At 39.9% G+C, this 7,295-nt stretch overlaps 1 non-coding gene across 1 annotated transcript; it reads right to left on the minus strand.

Annotated features, from left to right (window-relative positions):
• Positions 1-5,161: 5,161 nt before the first annotated feature.
• Positions 5,162-5,268, minus strand: LOC130027045 (U6 spliceosomal RNA). Its single transcript, XR_008792984.1, has one exon. It is a non-coding gene; the product is annotated as a U6 spliceosomal RNA (small nuclear RNA).
• Between the last annotated feature and the right edge of the window lie 2,027 nt (positions 5,269-7,295).

Raw genomic sequence — 7,295 nt, forward strand, 5'->3', positions numbered from 1 at the left:
GGAATTTGTGAAGAAACACTTTAATTATCGCCGAGGAAATAAAGGTGGTTTTTGTTGTTGTTGTTGTTTTTCAAATAAGATGCTGGTCATGGAATTCAGTTCAGATGAACCATTTTTCTTTGAAGAACCGTACGCGAGATTAGATTCATTCTTCACTGCTCTTAGCTACAGTTATGACTTTTAAATGTTGGTGAGCTACAAAGACTCTTTAGGAAAAAAATGTTAAATAGATCATTTAAATTGGACTAGTTTCATAATTTTACCAAGTCTTATAGGAACTGACAGCATTGGGCCAGTATACCAAACTTTTTTTTTTTAACTTACTTTTTTCTCTGACATGAGCCACTGTATAATCTCAGGGGTGGCTAGGAAAAGCCCCAGTGACTCTCCCCATCACCTCCTGGCTTCGGTGGGCTTGGGCTTCTCTCGCTCTTGGGACGGCGATGCCATGGGGCAGATGAAGGAGGAAACGTGGGCCAAGCCAGTTGATGATCAGTTGCCATTTATTCCATTCTCCTCGCATGCCTGTTCCAGTCTCTCTAAGCTCCCCATTCTAGTCTCACACTGCCCCTCATTCCTGTCTCCTCCTGTCTCTCCCACCCATCTCTCCATGCTCAATCTCGAAGCTGCATCTCTCATCTTTCCAGACATCTGCTTCCTCATTCTTCCCGTACATTCTTCCATTCTCTCTCTGTCCCCATTGCTAGTTTCTGCACTCCATCTTGCTGCCCTGGTCTTTTCTCTTTTTGTCCTCTCTCTCTTCTCTCTTTCTCTCTCTCTTTTCTCTCTCCCTCTTTCTCTCTCTCTCTCTCCAACTACCCGCAGTGCTCAGGTCAGATTGATCTCTCCTAACCCTAGTAGGGTCTGAATCTAGTTATTGCTTTTGGGATCATGACAGCATTTGTCCATGACCATGCTCTTAACTTGTAGTTAAGTATTATGGCACTTTGGCCAGGCCCATTTCGATGCCAGGGTAGCACATAGTTCACAGCTTCCCCTGGGTCATTCCAGTCCCTTGTTGGGACCCTTCTTTTGGGGTGCTAAGGAGTAAGGGCAACTGAAGCTTAAGTTGAGAAAACAAGTGCCCAGGATTGAATATTATTCTAAGTCAATTAACTCCCAAGTTACAAAAGTATAGCATTAACTGTCTTCTTGTGTCTATACGAAAAGTACATTACTCTAAATTAACTATGCAAAGGACTTAAGGAGAAGAGGAAAAACAATATTCACAAGTTAATAGGGCACAAACAAAGAGGTTACAAGTAAACACAGAGGAATGGGAGCACTGTGATGGGAGTAACCTAATAAACCTAAGCTCTTGGGCAAGGCGGAAATGACAAACCAATGTTTGGTGTCCTACTGGCCACCAAATTCTCTAATGATATTATAAAGAGCCAGAAAAAAATACAGTAGAGTGAAAATGGAAAACTGCCAATCTTTGTCGATCTGATTATCATATTGAGACAATTTTTTCGAGTAAGTGGATAGCTTAGGAGAAGAGACTTTTATTTTAAGGTAAAGGTAAAGGTAAAGGCCCTCCCGTTGATCGTCGATTTGCTCGAGCGGGCCCAGTAACGTCTCCATTGGAGACTGTGTTGTTACTGTGTCTGGCATATCGAATACTCTCAGTAGCTTGCCGGGCTCTCCGAGAGGGGCGGAGGAATCGAACTCGGGTCGGCCATGTTGGCCGCTTGTAAGGCGAACGCCCTACCCGCTGTGCTATCGCTCCAGCCATAAAATAAAACGAATGTCTGAAAATACACCCGCAAACAGTATATTTGGTTTTAACCTTCTGGGCTCTGTCTTGCCTAGTTTGCTGTTTGGGGATAATGGGGGAAAGTTGAGGCCCAGGTTTCCAGGAGGCTTCAGCATCAGGATCATGTATGGCACCAGTGCTGAAAGCAGAACAGGAGCCTAATCTGAGGGAGGAAGATATGTGAAGGACCAGTGATCTGCTGTCATAAAGCTTTAGACTTTCAGCTTCACCACAAACGTTCTCTGTACTCAAACTGTTGCTGTAGCAACCGGGCTGCTAGCAGGTATGCCCTACGTGCTACTGGGAACAGCTGCATTGATGCTCATCTCACACTTTGTTCAAGTGGTCTCAGTTACCTTTTGGTACTTTGTCAGGGTCCAGAAAGCCTGGACCAACCACAGAGGACAGTGGGGCTCATCCCAGGGGTGACCCCTTTTGTCTCGGAGTGATTCCTCATGGGCACTGAGGCTCAGCAGTCCAAACTGATAATTGCTTGTACCTCATCCTGGTATTGGCTTACCCACTTACCCCATCACACTTTTCAGTCTTTCATTCCCATCCCCTTAAATCACTACCAGCATTCAAAGCTGTTGTCTCAAGCTGGATTAGTAAATTAATGCAAGTAATGACAATGAATGTCTAGAAATCACGTTAAGGCAATAATTGAAAACACAAACAGAAGCAAGGACTCAGAGATGATGACTTCCAGAACACAAGAAAGGACAGGAAGAGAGAAGCCAACTATGGTAGGGTTGGTGCTGACGGACTACGGTAATAAAGGAATGTAGCCTTCTAGGGTGATCTTATGCGGGGCTTTCACACTCCTAGCTAAGAGCTTACAGTAGCTACTTCAGTGGGCACAAAGCTGATGACTGGGGATTCCTCAGAGATATTATTTAGTCTACTGACCTGGTAGAGTCCTCTCATTATCACAGAACAGGAATTTCAGTATTTACCAGCTTGGCTTCAGTGTCAGTGAGAAATATGCTGGTGATAAAAAACAAAAAAATGAGATGAAATGTATAAACAAGGACCCTCCCACCCCCCTTTCTCTGCACCAATATTCCAAGTTGTGTTCTATGGAGAGACAATTGTTATTTCAGTTATCTGGTAATGCCAGAGTCCTGAGTTACTTTCCTATCGCTACTATAACAAATCACCACAAAGTTAGTGCATTAAAAGAGCACACAGTTATGATCTAGTTGCCTAGTTCTGTAGCTCATATCTAACATGGCTCATATTCAAGGTGTTGGTAGAACCTTTATTTTTTTCTGGACACTATGCAAGAATTTGTTTTCTTGTCTTTTCCAGCTTCAAGGAATATTCTGCTTTTTTCCTAGCCACTGAGCCTTTCTCCACCTTCAAAATCAGCCATGGCAAGCAGAGTTCTTTACACATGCTGATCTCTTCCACTCTTAAGGACCCTTGTAATTAATAACACTGACTCACCTGGATAACTGAGATAAATCTCTCCACTTTAAGATCAGGTCATTAACAACCTTAATTCCCTCTGAAAACTTAATTACCATTTATCTTGTACCGTAGCTTCATTTACACTTTCTGGGGATTAGAATGTGGACATTTCTAGGGCAATTGTTCTGCCTGCCACAAGTTCTTTCTGAAGTCTGACTTATAGATGGAAATTTTTCCCAACCTGCAAAGTCCACAACCTGCTATTGAAAAGATCTGACTTCTTCAAAGCTCACTTCCACCTTTAACTTATTAATGCAGACACTTAAGCATTTTCTCTAATAGAATGCCAGCGTTTCTTTTTGGGGGGAGGGAGGTGGGAAACAAAACTCTCTTTTGTAATTCTATAGGCATTTTCAGGTTTTTCTTGAAAAGTTAGTAAAATCTCCTTACTCTTATTAAACTATATATTAATAGGATTTGTCTGTTTATGTAGAATTTAAAGTATATTATATAGACTTATTAACTTTTAAATTTAAAAGATAACTGTTTAGAAAGATGCTTTTTTTATTATTAGTAAAACACAATGAGGTACAGTTGTAGACTTACAAGTTTTTGTGCTTGGGTTTCAGTTATACAATGATCAAGTACCCATCCTACCACCAGTGCCCATTTACACCTCCACCAATCCCTATATCCCTCCCACCCCCCCTCCCCCATCCCACACTGCCTCTGTGGCAGGGCACTCCCTTTTATTCTCTCTCTCCTTCTGGGTGCTGTGGTTTGCAGAAGAGGCATTGGGTGGCAATCATGTTCGGTCTATAGTCTACTTTCACCATGCATCTCCCATCTGGGAGGATCTTCCCAGCACCCTTTATTTGGTGCTCCCTTCTCTATCTGAGCTGCCTTTACCCCTAGAGTGTGCGGCTGGTCTCTAAGTCATGGAAAGAAAAACCTGGTATTTACCACAGCTGTTCTTGGGTGTTAGTCTCTTATTTTGTTACTTTATGTTACCCAGATGAATGCGATCTTTCTATATCTATCCTTCTCTTTCTGGCTCATTTCTCTTCGCGTGATATTTTCCATGTAGTACCACTTGTATGTAAATTTCATGACTTCATTTTTTCTAACAGCTACATAGTACTCCATAGTGTAGGTTACCAAAGTTTCTTTAACCAGTCATCTGTTCTTGGGCACTCAGGTTTTTTCCATATTCTAGCTATTGTAAACAGTGCTGCAATGAACAAACAAGTGCAGATGTCACTTCGACTATACTTTTTTGCCTCTCTGGGGTATTTTCCCAGGAGTGGTATTGCTGGGTCAAAAGGGAGCTCAATTTCTAATTTTTTGAGAATCGCCCATACTGTTTTCCAAAAGGGCTGAACCAGTTGGCATTTCCACCAGCAGTGAAGGAGGGTCTCTTTCTCGCCATATCTGTGCCAACACAGGTTGCTTTTGTTCTTTTGGATGTGGGCCAGTCTCAGTGGTATGAAATGATATCTCATTGTGGTTTTGATCTGCATCTCTCTGATGATTAATGATGTAGAGCATTTTCTCATGTGCTTTTTTGCCATTCGGATTTCTTCTTTGAGAAAAGAAGAAATTTCCTTTCATTTCCTTTGCCCCACTTTTTGATGGGGTTGGATGTTTTCTTCTTGTGGAGTTCAACCAGTACTTTGTGTATCCTTGAAATTAACTCCTTATCAGATGTGTAGTTGGCGAATATCCTTTCCCATTCTGTATTTTGGTCACTGTTTCTTTTGAGGTGCAGAAGCTTCTTAGTTTAAGATAGTCCCATTTGTCTATCTCTGTTTGCACTTGGTTGGCCATTGGCATGACATCTTTGAAGATACCATTAGCTTCAATGTCATGGAGGGTTTTGCCAACTTTTTCTTCAATGTACCTTATGGATTCTGGTCTGATGTTGAGGTCTTTGACCCATTTTAATCTTACTTTTGTACATGGTGTTAGGCAGAGATCTGAGCCCAGTTTTTTAAAAATTTGGAACGCTTCACAAATTTGCATGTAATCCTTGCGCAGGGGCCATGCTAATCTTCTCTGTATTGTTCCAGTTTTAGTATATGTGCTGCCGAAGCAAGCACAAGATGCATAATTTTTGAGAAAAAAACTCAATTTATCATAAATTTACAATTTTGAGGAATTTGAGGAGTTTAGCTTTATTCATATATATGTATGTGTCACCACTCATAATGATTAATAATAATAATAATGATAATAATTAAATCTCCTATGTGGCTCTCTATCACATGGTAAGGTAACAACAAAGGGTCAAAGTTACTGGAATTTGAGAATTTGTTTACAGAACTGAGCTTTCCTGGGAGAGGAAAGGTGGCAAGGAAGGACTTTTGGGACACTGAAGGGATATTGGTTCACTGTTGATGGGTGTAGTGTTAGAATGATGCATGTATTAAAAAGTATAATTAGGAGCCAGAGTGGTAGTATGGCAGGTAGGGCAACTTGTCTTGTATAGGGTCTACTTGAGTTCAATCTACAGCACCTCATCTGTCCCCCAACCCCACTCCTGTGACCCCTGAGCATAGAGTCAGGAATAAGGCCCGAACACCAATGGGTGTGTCACAACCTCCCAACCCCCACAAACCCAACAATATTATTGATCCTGGAACCTTGATATAAAAGAAAATATTTCCATATGAATTCTCTCATAAACTCAAAGAGGGGAAAGAATTTTTCCCTTTATATTGCTTCCAACATATTTTGTATATTCCTTTATGTTTTCTTTTAAAATTTTATTACTGGCACTGTGATTTACCACACTGTTATGAATACTCAAAACAATATTTTCATCGAGATTAGTTATGTTAAAATAAAGAGTTAAGAGACCTGGGTAGGAAGAGAAAAAACTGAAAGCTACGGATGCAAAGAGTTACCCCATTAATGTATGAATACCAATCTCTTGCTCTCTCAAGATCATAACCTATATGTATCAAACCAGAGAAATTATGCAAACAGTTTTAGAATGGGGGAAAGCCCCCAAATGCATTTTAACAAATCTAAAAATGTCTTTTGGATTCTACTAAAAGAGACGAAAGAGAGCAACGTTTTTGACTTAGCAAAATATCCAAATCTAGAGCTGGATAGAAGGCAGCAGAATGTCAAATGGATTTACCAAAGCCATTGCTTAAAAATCATTAAATGTATTGTTGGTCTCAGGAATTTTAAAAAAGAAGTAGACACAGACCAGAGTTTTCCATACATTTCCCAGAGGAATGCCAAAAACTATGAATAAAATTAGAGCCATACTACAATGGATGAGCCAGCAATTAGCATACATAAAAAAGAACACAATTACAAGCCACAGCAAGACACCACCACAATTTATTTTCCACAATTGATTTTTTAGATTGCATATTTCAATAATACCAATATGTGCTTTCAGAGTCCTGTAATATGACCTTGTAAAACTCCCTTCTGAATTAAATTATTGAGGAAGTCATTACCTCATCTATTTTACTACCATCTACTATGGTGACAGTTTTTAAATGAAGTGTGAAGCAAACAAATTTCTTTAAACTGTTCATTTGCACCTTACAGATTTCAGAACAATAGGTGAGGCTTAGGAATAAATCATTGAAAATAATTGTCTTTTGACAATCCAGAGGTGTATTGGGAAGAGATGTAGGTGGAGTTTGAAATCTTAAATCGTAATCTTGGCTTTCCTCTAATCCTTGGTTTGCTGGTTTACAGGAAGAAAAGATGAGATTACATGATTATATAAGAAAAGTGATAATAACATACACCTTCTGGTGTTTGAATACTTAGTAATTGATGCCAATATTGCAAGTACTTTTTAAATTTTTGATTCATATAATTAATAAAAATAAACCTAGGAGCTAAGGTACTGTAGTTAATCTCTCTTCTAGTCAAGAAAGGTACAGCATAAGCCACTGGTCTGTATGACTTAGTGACAGAGTCAGTGTCTGAAAGTCTGTCTTGGTACTGGCTCACAACGAAAATTGCTGTTGTTTTGATTTTGAACACACACACTCACAGAGCACAATGTGGTTTCAACGGTTCCAATAGTATTGAAATTTATCTGTGGTATTAATGTACAAAGATACTATAACTACATGCCCAACCCCACCACTAA

Source organism: Sorex fumeus, unplaced genomic scaffold (genome assembly GCF_029834395.1).
Source record: "Sorex fumeus unplaced genomic scaffold, SorFum_2.1 ptg000035l, whole genome shotgun sequence".
Taxonomy (NCBI): Eukaryota; Metazoa; Chordata; class Mammalia; order Eulipotyphla; family Soricidae; genus Sorex; species Sorex fumeus.